Source organism: Cibotium barometz, chromosome 22, assembly GCF_041138505.1.
Source record: "Cibotium barometz isolate CiBa-2024 chromosome 22, ASM4113850v1, whole genome shotgun sequence".
In the NCBI taxonomy this organism is placed as follows: domain Eukaryota; kingdom Viridiplantae; phylum Streptophyta; class Polypodiopsida; order Cyatheales; family Cibotiaceae; genus Cibotium; species Cibotium barometz.
The window spans coordinates 20,865,055-20,881,494 of record NC_141067.1 but is presented as its reverse complement, the minus strand read 5'-3'; the positions used below and the strand labels follow the sequence as shown (position 1 = coordinate 20,881,494).

The following is a 16,440-nucleotide window of genomic DNA, read 5'->3' as shown; positions in this document are numbered from 1 at the left end:
ACCCAAGCACCATCATCGTCCTTCTTGTTGTGCAGGAATATCTCCTCGATCTCGTCTTTTAGTCTTCTTGGTGCAGCAATATCTTCTTGGAAGCTAGAGTAGAAAGGTTAGGGTTACAATAAAAAGGAAAGAGATCAAAGATGATGTGCGGCCATATCTTCTTGGAAGCTAGAGTAGAAAGGTTAGGGTTACAGTAAAAAGGAAAGAGATCAAAGATGATCTGCAAACTAGGGTTTTCTTACGAAATACCTCTCCGACCCAAACACCATCATCGTCCTTCTTGTTGTGTAGGGATATCTCCTCAATCTCGTCTTTTAGTCTTCTTGGTGCGGCAATATCTTCTTGGAAGCTAGAGTAGAAAGGTTAGGGTTACAGTAAAAAAGAAAGAGATCAAAGATGATGTGCGGCCATATCTTCTTGGAAGCTAGAGTAGGAAGGTTAGGGTTACAGTAAAAATGAAAGAGATCAAAGATGATGTGCGGCCATATCTTCTTGGAAGCTAGAGTAGGAAGGTTAGGGTTACAGTAAAAATGAAAGAGATCAAAGATGATGTGCAAACTAGGGTTTTACGGGAGCCTTGAAGATGAAAGAGATGGAGCTCTAAGAAGGGAGAGAGATTAAGATGGAGGAGAAAGTTTAGGGTTTCGGGCTTTAATGGTTTCATTAGGGTTGGGCAAATGAGATAGAGATGGAAAAGGAAGGGAGGAAGAGTTTGATTTGGACGTTCAAGAGGGAAAGCGGACTTGAAAATGAAATTTTTGACTACAATGAAATTTGAGATGGGTTTTTGGGGGGGAAAGTGAGTTTTGGGGGGATCTCAGAAATTTCAAAATTTTAAGGATTTTTTGAGCCACGAAAATGGTAGGACCATACCTACCCTAAACCCTCTACTTTTTTAAAGGGACAAGTGCAATTATTAGTACTGAAAGCCTAGTCCCCCTCCCTAAAGCCTAGTCTCCCTCGCTATATTCAAAGGAGACCAAATGTGCACAATCCTCTATTCTTATTGGTCCGTTGCTAATTACTTTCATTAGTAAAAGTCACAAAATATGTTCAAATGTCCCCTAATAAGTGAAGCAACATGATGAGCACTCTATTGATGAGGATATGCCAGATTTTCTAGAGGAGTGGATAGATTCTTCTAGGAAGGGATGCATTTTCCCCTCTTGGATGCAAGATCATGGGCTTAGTGATTTTGGGAGAAGGAATATTGCCCTTGGTGGTTGGATTATCCCATTGGGGAGTATCCCAAAAATGAGGCATGTCATTATAAGGGTAAGATATCCAGTTATATCTCCCATTCACAGTTTGTGCATTATCAACAACTTATGTTTTCTTCATTAATGACATGTATTACTCTAAAAGAAGCTTGATCCATCCGACCACCTGCGATCCATCACTCGCATTGCACTCGCATCTCTGTAGAGACTCTTTTAACCTTTGTAGTAGAGAGCTTATCTCACAATTTTAATCTTAGAAAATTATTTTAACACACTTACACTCACACTTTCACTCTCGTCTTGTAGAGACTCAAATATAACAATTTTGCACATTCTAGCCTCTGTAGGGACTTAAAATGAAATTTCCCAAACAATATAACCAAGCACAGTATTTGTCTCAACCTCAATCTTAACCTTGATCTCACTCAGAGTCTTGATTTGAATCTCAATCTAGATCTCAATCATCTCGATTGATTATGAAGAACACATTCTTTCTCTCTCTCTCTCTCTCTCTCTCTCTCTCTCAATATCTATCTCTCTTTTTCATAAACCAGTGAGTGTGTATAAGTTGTAAAGGTATAGTTATATTCTAAAAACGTGATAATCAAGTTTTTAAAACCTAGTTACACAATGGGCAATATTCATAAAATTTTGTGAGGCCATGGCCCATGTAGTTTTTTTTTTTTTTTGTCAATCACGTGAGATAAGAAAACAGTGTCATTATTTCAAAAGAAATATTCACGAGAGAGAACTTGGCGGCGTGTGACGGTACGAGAGTGTGCGTGTATAAGTTCGCGGCGTCTACTCAAGCTAAGAAAGGGTTTTGGCGACGCTGGCAATGAGGCTTTCCGCCTCATCCTTGCCGATGCCGAAGGCTATCTCTAGCACCTCCTCGGGGAGGGGTGGGTAGGCGTCGAAGAGAGCGGCGGCGAGTTGCGAGGTGCCCGGGTTCTGGCTATTGAGGGCGGAGATGGCGAGGGCGGATTGGTGCTCGTCGGGGTTGAGCTGGAAGTGCACAAGGCCGCGAGGGAAGACAAAGAGATCGCCGGGGGAGAGGGTCTGCTCAAAGAGGGTATTGTTGGGCGTGGCGGTGACGAAGCCCACCTTGAGCGTGCCCTCGGCCAGGAAGAGCACCTCGGTGGCGCGGGGATGAACGTGGGGCGGGTTTAATCCCTTGGGGTCGAAGGCGATGCGGGTGATGGACAGGCCCTGCGTGTTGAGAGCAAAGAAGTTGGCTGCACAAATATAGTATCAGAGCCTTGATCCATGATACTCCCATTAATCACCTTTCATTAGTAAGAACCCTTTTTTCCTCTTTGCCTAGGCACCCCCTGGCAATGTTTTTCCTTGTTCTCCCTCTATAGAGAATCATTCTTTTAGATTTTTAGTGTGTTTTGAAGATAATACAGAGCTACCTGACCTCGAGGGGCTTATTTCAACTCAAAGAAAATGTGGTGAAAACACATCATAAACTCATGGAAAAACATAATTTATAGCATTGAGGGCTACATGTAAAATGAACAATTTCTCTTAGGGTCTTCTAATTGGTGATACAAGCTAACTGAGTTTCAAGTTTAAAGGCAAACCATCAAGTGGGTGATGAAAACCAAGCAATCATCAATTTCCTTTACTAATCGAGTGATTAACCCTAATCACCTTCAGTTTTTTGAAGTTCTCAAGTTCCAAATCATTGATTTGTGAGTTAATATTCCCATATATATCCACCCCCTTCATTTGTTGCGTTAATCGCTTCCTCCAAACTACACTACATTTTTGCATATGCTTTTAGGGAGGTGGGGGAGCATTGCATAATCATCAAATCAGAGGCATTGCCTTGAAAAAAAATTTGATGCTTTTCTCAAGTATGGAAAAAACCAACAAATTTAAGCTCTTGAAGCCACAAGAAATTGCGGCTTTTCAAAAATTAGGGTAAAGTTGGCCTAAGTATAGCCTCTACACAATCAAGAATTTGGTGCTTTTCTCAAATCTTGGCCCAATTACAGCTTTTACCCTATCAAGAATTTGGGTCTTATCTCAAATGTTGAGAAAATCATCAAATTGAAGACCTTGCACACCGATAAGTTTTTGGAGCTTTTCCACAAGAAATCCTTCTGCATTAAAGCGACCATGCCACATCAACAACAAATCCTTCATTATAGCTTCTAAATCGAGCATTAAGAGGTACTCTCCCTTGGCCCTTGAGCCGCAAAATGATAGTCCAAGTGTCAATCACTTGGTAATGACATCAAAGGATGATCTTCATAGATATTACACCAACGTGGTGAGTTTTTCAAACTTCCAACATTATCTTCTAATTATGTATGATTTATGGGTTATATGCTAGGGATGTCTCCCAACATCTCAATATTTGCTAGGGATGTCTCCCAACATCTCAATATTTGGATTTGGATATCTTTTTTATAAGCCTTCTATAGAAGGCTTGGCTTCTTTTTATCTTACTTCCAACATTATCTTCTAATTATGTATGATTTATGGGTTATATGCTAGGGATGTCTCCCAACATCTCAATATTTGGATATCTTTTTTATAAGCCTTCTATAGAAGGCTTGGCTTCTTTTTATCTTACTTTCCCTACTTAGAGAGAGATGGTTGTCTATAAACAGACTAATGTATGCAATTGGACCTAACATGAGAATTTCATGTGTTGGCATCATTGTGTGCTTTTGTATTACATGATTGCGATCTAAGAGCCCAAATCATCATATTGAACGTTATGTATCACTCTTAGCTGACACTTCACTTTGAAGAGGGGTTTGTTGGATATTTCGGAGTCTAGTAATTGTCAAGTGGTGTGTGAACAACCCCTTAATAAAAGAATATAAGATACGGCCCTCATGCCTATATAATCATTGTATATGGTGGAATTATTATCATAATACAATCATTATTGTTATATATGGTGGAACTATTATCATAGTACAAACATTATTGTGATGTGTAATCTCTCTCAATTGTTGGGCTACTATCACATCTCCCTATGTCTCTTATACATGGTGGAATTATTCTCATAGTACAGACATCATTGTGATGTGCAATCTCTCTCAATTGTTGGCTATCACATCTCGCTTTGTCTCTTAATCTCTCTCTCTCTCTCTCTCACAAAGGGGCACCATGTCCATGGCTTGAACCTGAATTTCCATTTGTTTTTACACAAGTTCTTCTCCTACACTCACATCATGGACATGTTCCACCCACCATACATGAGCTTTAATCATGTGGATACTAGCAGTTTTTTGGGGAGGATCTCCCCTTCTACTGTAATTTATGGAGAGAACCCAAAGGAACTAGAAGAGTATGGCGAACACCGTTAAGGTATAAACGAAAGCCGAATTCACTGGAATTTCCAAAGTCATTAGAATGGAAAGATACATTGTAAAAGACTTATGTGTGATACTACACAAAGCATGAAGGGTGTATATATGCACATTGGAAAGAGGAATCTCAAACACTGGTTTAAAGTTCTCATCCAAAATTTGTATGTTCGGTGGTCGTCTCCACCACTTAGAGTCCATCACCCTTGCGGAATCCATGTAGTAAAGTCATGGAGACTTTGCATTGGCCCCTTTGCTGCAATTAAATAAGCACTTGAGAGTCTTCAAGTCACCCGCAAGATGCCATTTGACTTGAAATTTCCCCCTTTTCTCTACATGGAGCATCCTAGTTGCATTCATCTATTCTTTGATGAGATTGGGGATATGTATATGATCAAATACCAAAAACAAGGATTCATGGTCCTCTTTCTTGACTTCAAATGAACCTAGCCACCAGATGTTCGTCTCGGACTACACACTAAAATACTTCGGTTCATCCCTCCCTACTGCAATTACAAAGAGCCCTATTCATAAGTGTTATTGTGACCCTTTCCATTTTTTTCTCCTTGATAATCTTGCACTCATCAAGCTTGATGGACAAACTGAACTACACCTCCTATCTCCTCAAATGTAATATCATAGAACTCCACCATTATCTTTTGTAAGAGCTCCAAGTCCATGAATATATTGTTGTGTTCATTGTAGAATATGCTGCCACCTTCTCCCTTAAACTCTCCTACAATGTGGTATGAGTGACCAACATAGTGAATCCGTTCTGTGTTTATTTCCTCCCTATGTCTCCAAACTTTTGTAGGTGTTGGAAGTAGCTTTACTTTAATGCCTTTAGCCTCAAGGAGGGATGACACTGACTTCTGGTTCATCCCTACTACAATTACAAAGACCCCTATTCATAAGTGTTATTGTGACCCTTTCCATTTTTTTCTCCTTGATAATCTTGCACTCATCAAGCTTGATGACAAACTAAACTACACCTATCTCCTCAAATGTAATATCATAGAACTCCACCTCCTATCTCCTCAAATGTAGGTGTTGGAAGTAGCTTTACTTTAATGCCTTTAGCCTCAAGGAGGGATGACACTGACTTCTGGTTCATCCCTACTACAATTACAAAGACCCCTATTCATAAGTGTTATTGTGACCCTTTCCATTTTTTTCTCCTTGATAATCTTGCACTCATCAAGCTTGATAACAAACTAAACTACACCTATCTCCTCAAATGTAATATCATAGAACTCCACCTCCTATCTCCTCAAATGTAATATCATATAACTCCACCATTCTCTTTTGCAAGAGCTCCAAGTCCATGAATATATTGTTGTGTTCATTGTAGAATATGCTGCCACCTTCTTCCTTAAACTCTCCTACAATGTGGTATGAGTGACCAACATAGTGAAGCCGTTGTAACTTTTCTTTAATGCCCTTAGTCTCAAGCAGGGATGACAGTGACTTCTACATGGCACTATAACTCTTATGACTCACTCCACTTGAATCCATGGCGAATTGAATATCCGCCGCCGCAGCTGAAACTGTATTGTTGGTTATAAATTCATCCACTATATCTCGTTGAACCACCTTCAACTTCTTCTCTTTTTATCATTTCTCTTGCCGTTCTTGTAGGTGTTGGAAGTAACTTTTCTTTAATGCCTTTAGTCTCAAGCAGGGATGACAGTGACTTCTACATGGCACTATAACTCTTATGACTCACTCCACTTGAATCCATGGCGAATTGAATATCCGCCGCCGTAGCTGAAACTGTATTGTTGGTTATAAATTCATCCACTATATCTCGTTGAACCACATTCAACTTCTTCTCTTTTTATCATTTCTCTTGCCGTTCTTGATGTCACAAATGGTTTTAGTTGCTTTTCTAGATTAAGATTGGGATTGATATTCTCTTTGTCAGGATATATGACAACCCTACAAATATAGCACTACTCATTACTAACATAGAGAACATGTAAATCACAAAGAGGCCCAGCAAATAAAATAAGATTAACTGCTAACATAAAAGACATGTGAATGGGAATGCATTTAGTGCAATATTACCTTATGGCTTGGATTCTCTTCTTTAGGCCTCCAGAACTGAGCCTCAAGTTCTCGACGTTTTTGAGCTTTCTTTTTCGTATGCATGTCCAATGATTGTGTCTTTTTCTCTATATTTGCGGAGGTCACTTCTTAGTTTATTGATTTGACATTCTTGTTCTTCCAATCTAACTTTTTGTGTCTTGCATTCACCAAACAAGCCAAGAAGCTCATTTGCTAAGTGTTGTGAATAATGCCTTTCTCTCTCTTACATGTAAGAAATTGACTTGCAATATCCTAGTAAGCCTGTGGCACCATCACCTGCAAAACGTAAGAGAGTTGTGGGATTTGAAAAGGTGAAGCAGTATGGGGGTCAATAGGATAGATGGAGCCATCACACCAAAGGTCTATGTGTTGCTTCCTCAACAACCTCATATGATCTTTAACATCTAATGAGAGCAATAGTTGTCCACTTCTGCATTTTTGAATGGATGCATACGCACTATCTAGATCAATGTGAAAGTGGTACTTCCTCTTAATGCTTTCATGATTAGACTCTTCAATAGAATGAGTGTGTACATGGTTGTTCTCCATTGGAGTGTTCTAGGAATGAGTAAGTATACTATATGATGCAGAGTGAAAGAATATGACTGGCTATCGTGAGAGAAGGCTTGTATTTGTCTTTTGAAATTAGAGATGAAGGTTCTAATTCCCTCCAAATTGTCTTCCCTCTTGAACTAGCTTTATTCTTGCAGTTTCAAATGTATCATTTCAAAGAAGGTTCTCATGAACTTTAAGACAACCGCCTGGGAGAAAATTTACCTCTCTGGCTCAGAGACTACACTTTTATGACTTTTACATTCTCTTTATTTTAATATTTCAAGATTTTTTCTAGAGAGAGAAAATAAGAATCGACCATTTTCTTACAAGGCCCTACAAATGACCTCCAAAATGTCCTAATGCTTCACTTTTCTTACATGGTTAAAGAAATATAGGAGATAGAGCCCACTTGTTTTGAGCAGACAGTTTGAAAATGGGAAGATGCCATGGATGCAAATATGATATGAGAATTAGTGTGATATGGAAATTAGTGCATTTGACCAAGGATAAGAAGGGAATTGGATGTAAGTGGGTTTACAAGGTCAAGCATAATTCAGATGGATCTGTATATGAATAGGTATAAGGTAAGACTAGTTGATGCACAAACATCTAGCATTGACTATGAGAGGAGATCTTCAGTCTGATTATGAGAGCTATCAAATGGTTGGTCTTTACATTAGATGGGTATAAAGAATGCATTCTTGCATGCTAATTTGCAAGTTTACATGATGATGTAGCCACTAGGTTATGAGAGCAATGCACATTCAAATTTTGTGTGCAGTTTATGCAAAGCCTTGTATGGCTTGAAGCAGGCACCCAAAGCATGGTCAAACAACATCGGGAAATATCTTGTTACCATATAAAGGAAGCCAAATTGATGGATTTTTCCTCTTGTATAATCTTCTTTAGGCTACTAATGATAAAATATATAGGTTACCTTAAGTTCGCTTACCATGTCAAAGTCGAGAGAAGAAGCAGTGGATCATTTATGAGCCTTCACCTTCTCTTATTTTTCTACTTCACTACATTTTCCATATACAATTAATCTATTAGGATAACCCCTATTTTATGTAAGGACCTTTCCTAAATCGCTCTACACCTATATTTCTAGATTTGATGAAGCTAAGTTCATAAATTCCATCTACATGGTCCTATTAATGGTTCCACTTTCAAACACAAATACATTTTAGGCATCATCTTTTATTTTTTCATTAAAAACATATTTTTAATAAAAAAATATATTTTTAATTACTTCATCTTTGAAAAACATATTAACCTTTCCATATTACATGAAGTAATTATTTTTTGTATGCATCAAATTTTTTTAAAACATAAACCGGTTATTCATACCTTAACAAGTGTACTCTTTAAAACTATTACAACTATTTATACTTAGTTTTAAATTTTTGATTATATGCTTATCCAACCTAAGTTTATTCTGCATTGATAAATTTCCATAAACTAAATTTAATCCTTGTTTGTATACTTATGTATATAGTTTAGAAAAGAAAATTGGATACTGGTAGAATTTTAGATCTTATTTTTGAACAAAAGTTAATTTAGTAATGTTAGTTTAAAACATCAAATACTTGAACAAATTATAGACTTTAATATTTATATAGTTACTTTTTTTAAAAATTAGTGTAATATATAATAAGAAACAAACCTGATGGAGGATATAGAGATAAACTATAATTTAAAAATATAACTAGGACATGGGTTTCTCCTTATTTTGTGTAATGCAATGAGTTTCTGATCCACTGCATAACAATTAGGCTTGAATTGTGGCTACAAATGCGAATGCAACGCATGAAGCTTTGGCATGGATTAGTCCCCAATAATATGCATACCAAATTTTGATCATGCCTAGTGACAATGCTACTGCAGCATATGTATGAAAGTAACCCCTTAACCAGGGCAACATCCAAAAATTTCTAAGACAGTAGACTTCTGTATCAAAATAATCTTCTCATAACTTTTAGGAATAATCATTGCATCTAGGAACATGGACAATGTCTTGAATAAAAACTTTGCAACTATCATGACATTGTGGTAGATTATAATCTTTGCCTTAGACAATTTGCTTAGGCAGTGAGAGAGAGCTACATCTCAGCTGCTGCCACAATACTCCCTTTTATGCCGTTCTAAGAATTCATCATTGACTTCAAATGTACTCTGCAAAACAAAATAATTAAGGAAATATAAGTCTACATATCACATTCACACACACACACACACACACAACACACACATACACAAAGAGAGAGAGAGAGAGAGAGAGAGAGAGAGAGAACCTGAGTCTCATCTGTCTCACAAATTGTTGGTCTTGCCAAAGGTTAATAGAACTTTTACTATCTTCTCCTACTCTGTTCATCTACTCCTTTGTGGAATCATTCAACTTATCAAAGCCATATTTGGCCTGCAGCTTCATGAAGGTTTTATCATCTGGCACAAATCCATCATCTTTGAGCTTTTGTGCTTTGCCTAAACATATACTGAGACACTCTTTACTATTGTAATTTTCCTCCAATATACTAAGTCATCACTATCATCTTCCGAGACAAAACCACTACCCTCTTCCTAAAAATTGGTAATAGCACATAAAGAAAAATATTCCCTAAGACTGAAAATATTCTAAATGTCAGACAACAGTACATAACATTTGTTATCCACCACAACGAATTTTGGCAGCATTGGTAATACTAGACCACACTGGTCCACTTTGAAGAGATCTACATCCAGAGGTCTCTATATTGTTGACGGCTTAAGAGCAACAATATAGCGAGCAACAATATCCATACTAGACCATACTGGTAATACTAGACCACACTGGTCCACTTTGAAGAGATCTACATCCAGAGGTCTCTATATTGTTGATGGCTTAAGAGCAACAATATCCATGGACTTTGCCTCCTCTTCCTCCTGTACTAACTGTATCTCTTCCTCAAGTTCTGCCTCCTCAGAAGGTAACTTATCTTCTTGGGGAATTTCATCTTGAATAGTATCTTCATACAATAGTTCTTCACCCCTTTAGGAAGCTCTTTATAGAGGCAGTGCAAGTAGCAAAGGAATCCAAATGGCTCATACAACAGCCTGCACAACAACTTAAGTGCAAGGTACACCAAGTAGGCTTGTAGGAAGATGGGAGTTCCTTGTACTTCTTGTATAGAAAATTGTTTGCCTTCTTTCTTCATGCACAATCTAGCAAGTGCACATAAGCTTGTTTGTTTAGCAGCAGCACCGTTCCTTCGGATACTAATTTTTTGAAACCATCCATGTGTTTCGATAGGTACTCTCATGCTAGTCCAAAATTGACTCTACTTGCAAAGGCTTGTTAAACATCTCATCGATAATGTGAAAGTCATCAGTAGCTCTTGCATTACAAACAAAATCGAAAAGTACTCTGCATGCTGGTCCAAAATTGACTCTACTTGTGCAGAGGCTTGTTAAACATCTCAGCAATAATGTGAAAGTCGTCCAATAGCTACCGCGTTACAAAAAAATTGAAAAGTTTCTCATCAATTAGAAGCAAGATCATTGCTCTCAAAAATTTCCTCCTTCTTTTCTTTCATGTCAGTGCTAAGACGTTGCTTCTTCTTCTTCTGCTTCTTCCTCTTCGGAATCTCTTCCTTAGCCTCTGTTGAAAAATCAAAATCCCTCTTAACAGAGAGACTCTGGCGAGTAGGTCGCTTAGAAATAGACACCAGACTAAGAACACCTGCTTTCTCTTGTTCATCTGCCTCCATATCATCCTGGTCTCTTGAATGGGGTTCCTTATCATTATGATCCTTTACAAAGTAAAGGGGGTAACTTAATTCTCCCGGCTCCACAGTTGGAAACCCTTGATCTTTTGTTTGTTCTCTCACAAGCTATGGCTCATCTATCCTTGCCATAACCAATAGCTGCCAGTTGTTGCTTAATGCTTTTATATCTGTTCAAGTGTGTGATTAAAGGTTCAATTTCCTTCATATCCAATTTGTAGAATTGCATTAACATATTTATCTTTGAATTTTTAGCTTGTGTGCCAAATAATTTATTGAGTTCATCCCATGCATCTTTTGCCCATTGTATCCCTATGATGTGATAAATGATTTCATCATTTAAACTGAGTGCTATAAGTCCCAATGCTTTTTCATGTGCCTGCTCTTCCACTCATTTTTCCCTCTCTCTGGACATTCATCTCTTCTCTCAACTAGCCCCCACAGATTTTTCCTGAGCAAATACATGGTTTTTGTCTGCCATGTGTAAAATTGTTCCCCATTAAATTTGGCTATTTCCTGTGCTGTACTCATGATGATGTGAAGGGTCTCTTACCTCTTGATCCAATTTCAAGATTCAAGGGCAGTGTCTACCCTTTTACAACTCAATCTGGTGTTTAATAGATGATTACAATAAATTTATCAGCATAAAATCACCAAAAATTACATTAAATCAAGGGTAACCAATTTGTACGGAATGGTTGGAGTATCAAACCAACTCCAAATTGCAATCTCAAGTTATAAGGATCTGTATATCAGATACCTAATGGTTAATTTGAACCCTCAATTGTACCAAAATATAGTGATTAGCAAATTAATCTACTATTTTGTGTGCAGAAAACAGAGTATGCGGGGAGTCCAGATCTGGGGCCTTAGACTTCAAATGAGCTCAAATGCTTTCAAAGCCATCAATAGCGATGAGTCTAGTAGAGTATTATGCCAAGAAACACAAGATTTGACCAAATATTGAAAGCTTAATCTTTGTTTTACCAAAGTCACCTTGCAGATTTGATGAAGAGCTTGGATCTCACTGTCGATCAAATTAAATTTTGACTGTTTTGTTTGTAGCTAGAAGGGATTGGCCTAATATTGAGTGTGCAAGGAGCTAGAGCTTCTCCACCAGTTGAGGGTACAGAGGTGAGTTGAAAAATAACTAAAAAATTGATTAATTTCTAATTAATCCTGATTAATTAGATAATGGGCTCATAAACCTGATGGATTCTAGGCATGGCTCTGATACCATGTTGAAATTAGAGGAATGTGATGAGCTATGGTGGATCAAATACTAGAATCAACATCATTAACATCATTAACAAAGTGATTAATAAATAATTAAGATGTGATTAGTGAGTAATTAATAAATAGCTTAATGTAGGCATGGATAATCAAAAACCAACAAATTCTCATTAGGCCAATGCCTCAATTTATAGTGTTTACATCAAAGCATCTAATCCCACTGATTTCTCCTCTCTCTCCCAGAATATCTCCACCTCTTTTGCATGATTCTCTCCACCTCTTCACTTTTCCCAGAATATCTCCACTTCCTAAATCTTCTCATCCCTTTATTCTCTCCCAGTAGATTCTTCTCACCTTTTCACAGGTTCTTTCACATTTACGTCTCTTTTACAGCCTCTAACGAAGGGCTTGTTCTCGCACACCCTATTCACTTGTATTTTCAATAGTAGGTTGTCTCACACGTCGAGTTTCATCATAAAGTGGCCATAGATTGGGCTTTGAGTTTTGATCCTTTAAGTCATTTCTTGTTGTCGCTGTGTCTTTCAAGCCAACGAGGTGTTGCCATAACGAATGACCAACGTTCTTGAATATGTGCATAGGATCAAGAAGATGACATATCCTCAAATCCTTCCAATATTCCAAAGTATACCATATCGAAGGACTTTGAGCTAGAGCACGTTTTCCTCTCGCTCGCTTCTTTACAGCATCATCATCATCGCCGCTTATGATATTCGACTCCGGATTGATAGCGGGTCCAACAATCCACTTTAGATACCAATCCTTCAGTGTCAGTGGTATTGGACATCTCCCTTCTTCTACCTTTCCATTAAAATGTATGGCTTGCCTTCTGTCTCATAGATAATGACCTTCAGATAAAAATCGTCTATGTCGAAGGTATATATTTTTGTTGAGGTTTTTGCTATAAGTCGATCTCAACCAATCATTACAAATTGGACAAGCTTTATAACCCTTGGTACATATCCCTGCATGGAAAACATAACAAAGATGATTAGCACAATGAACATCGTATAAACGTATGAGACAATATATATATTTAAACCATTTACCTGAGCAAAAACCATATCCTGGAAAGTCGTGGATAGTCCATGCTAAAATTCCACGAACAAGGAACTGTCTTTGACCGATGCTTCTGGACATATCCATGACATCAATCCCTCTCCACAAATCTTGAAGAGCATCGATGAGAGGGGCCAAATAAACATTCAGATCTTTAACTTGTCGTTTTCTCAGAATTAAGAGTGAGAGCATTAAATGCTCTTTCTTAATGCTAAGATACGGGGGTAGATTATAGTAACTACCACTGGCCATGTAGACCATTTACTTGATCTCATTGAAAATGGATTCACGCCATCTAATGCTACACCCATCTTTAAATTGCGTGGTTCTTTTGCAAAATCTGGCCACCGTCGCAAATCAATATGCTCAAATGTAGGACTATCTGATGGAATTCGCATTACTCCATCTTTGCTCTTGTGCTCCACTCCCCATGTCATAAGCTTAGCTAATTTGGGACTTTGGAACATATGTTTTATACGTGGAGCCAGGGAAAAATGTCTCAATAACTTTCTAGGGACCTTACCTTTCTCCTCTTTATAACGAGGCATTTGACATTTTGGACACGTCACACCGTCCTCGTATTGACCTCTATATAAAATACAATCGTTGAGACATGCATGTATAGAAGAATAGTCAAAAGTCCAAGACTACTTATCATCTTCTTCACCTCATCATGTGATGTAGGAAGGGAATTGCTTGTCGGCAAGAACATCTAAGAGAGTAGCCTCCAAGTTCATTAAAAATATGATCAATAAGAAGCAACCATGTTTAGAATGTAACAAAAAAATATGTTAGATTGTTACATACTTCAAAAGTGCTGAAATGGATAGATTACTCCATCCAAAAACATTAAGAATAAGTAAGCTTGCACTCAGTCGTGTCAGTTGGCTTCCTGTGTAGATACGCTTTAGAGCTTCTTCTCGAAGATACTTCTCGTTATTAGGAATATCGCTTGCCACTATTATTTTGATACCAATCCTTAATAAAATCAGACATGCCATCGTCGTTATCAAAGATATCATCACGCCCATTAAAGTCCTGAGAATATTGTTTCTTTAGTCTTGCATACGCATTAGGATTACTCCTGCGTAGGATCCTCATGCACTCTATTGACATGTGAGATATGTCATGTGAACGTTGATTTGTGATATTGTCGATGTCATAATTCGGAATCTACATATTTGAAGGCAAAGAAGATTGTATCAATAGCATGCTTCTATATAAAAGAAAAGAGAGATGTGCATGGAATTCAATAACTATCACAGCAGATACAAAATAGTTAGAGACAATAAAAGACATTATCAAATTAAATTAGAGACAGTAGAGAACGTGGTGCAAATTAAAGTATAGAATTAGGGTACAAGAGGTCAAAATAACATTAGGAATTGTATACAATGAAGCTCTCAACCCTCATCTGTTAAGGGTGCTCGTGGAGGTCTACGCCATCCATAATTGATCACACCAGCATGTAATGATCTAATAGCATTGACAACTATGTATCTTTCTACATCCCTACTCATATGTCCTAGTTCATGACTATTCTCACACTCCACAAATGTGCAATTGGTTCTTGAACTCATCCCTCGACTACTATTGATTAAACCTGCTATGTTTCCTTGAGAGTAAGGTCTTCCATCAACATAGAGTCTTTTTCCTTCTGCATGTGTAATCCCTTTATCAGAAAGAGAGGCTGCATTGAGACATAACCCATAAGTACTCATGCTCTGAATGTAGCGAGTAAGTTGATGCCATGGACCCCATCTATATATAGGTCCACAAAAAGACATAAGGGTGACCTCTGAATAAGGGGGCACATGCAAATCCTGTGCAATAAAGAGGCCTCGTCCTGCTCCACTGATGGTAGACGGAGCAATCATGAAGCAATTACCCCACAAGCTAAAAACCACTCTATCTAAAGGAAGTGATCCTCTCTGCCATCCTCCATAGTATCGTCTTTGATCATACGTCTGTATTAGAGAATGCAAACGAGTAGGCAACGGATGATCTCCACCCGTCTCAGCCTCCAAGCAGGAGGTAGAGGATGTCGAGAAACCTCGAGCTGCAACAAATGACCTACCCGTGCCATGTGCGAGGGACATGTGCACCACTGATAGTATAGTCATCCTCGTCATCAAGTGAATATACCTACATATATAATATGGTTGCATTATATATGAGCCTTTGCTTTATATAATAACCAATAATAAAACTAAGGGAGAACAGTCACATACCATAGGTTGATGTCACTCCTCAAGTGGTGGTGCTCGCTCAAAAATACCATGAGTCATCTCATGTGAAAAGCAGTCTTGTCGTGGCCTCCGATATGTGCCACGACAACGAGCGCACCAGCATATAATAGACTCATTGTAGTAGAAATCATCATAAATGAGTTCATGTATAGTATTGGAACTCTGTGCACCCCAACCACCACCAGTAGGAGGTGGCGGTGTACCCTCTGATTGGTTCGAATCTGATTTTCAAGTACCATAAAAACATGAGTCATTTATCAAATGATCGAAGTTAAAAAATCAATAAAAGAAACAAAACATTGAAATCTAACAAGTTCTATGGTATATTCTAACGCTTATTGTAATATGAAAAATAAACAGACGCTACTGTATGGTGGAGACAAACAAGAGGAGGGCTGATATGTGCATGGAGACATGGCAATACTTCTGCAAGGAGAGATGCGTACGCATAACTTTTCCTCAGAAGCACAGTAGAAGGTGTGTGCCTTTGCTAAAGTATATTAGAATTAATATGAACTTTGCTAGATTGATTCTAACTATTCTCTAATCTATGTTATTTTGTTTAATCAAATTTACATAGACGGCAGTACGAAAGAGACTGTAAGCTGGTCACACATCTAGACTAGGCCAGATGGATTTGTGGCCACATTTGTGAGTATAGACCGCTCAAATTTTAACTTTCAAAGGTAATATTATTGAATGAAGAAATCAATAAGTCTTTGGTTCTGTCTTGATGCGGACCAAAGACTATGGTCATGCACCTACGGCGCAGGAGATGGAGTACGCCACATACTATGGCTATCACGCTTTGCAGGCGACACTTGTTGTTGCTGACAGACCAAATCCACTTGTGGGTATCACTATTTTGTTTTGTAGTTTATTTTCATGTTAACTGTAATATGTTCTTATTTGATTTCACTAACTA

At 38.0% G+C, this 16,440-nt stretch overlaps 1 pseudogene; it reads right to left on the bottom strand.

Moving 5' to 3' along the window:
• Window positions 1-2,021: 2,021 nt before the first annotated feature.
• Window positions 2,022-15,389, bottom strand: LOC147626379 (germin-like protein 8-9 pseudogene; annotated as a pseudogene).
• Between the last annotated feature and the right edge of the window lie 1,051 nt (window positions 15,390-16,440).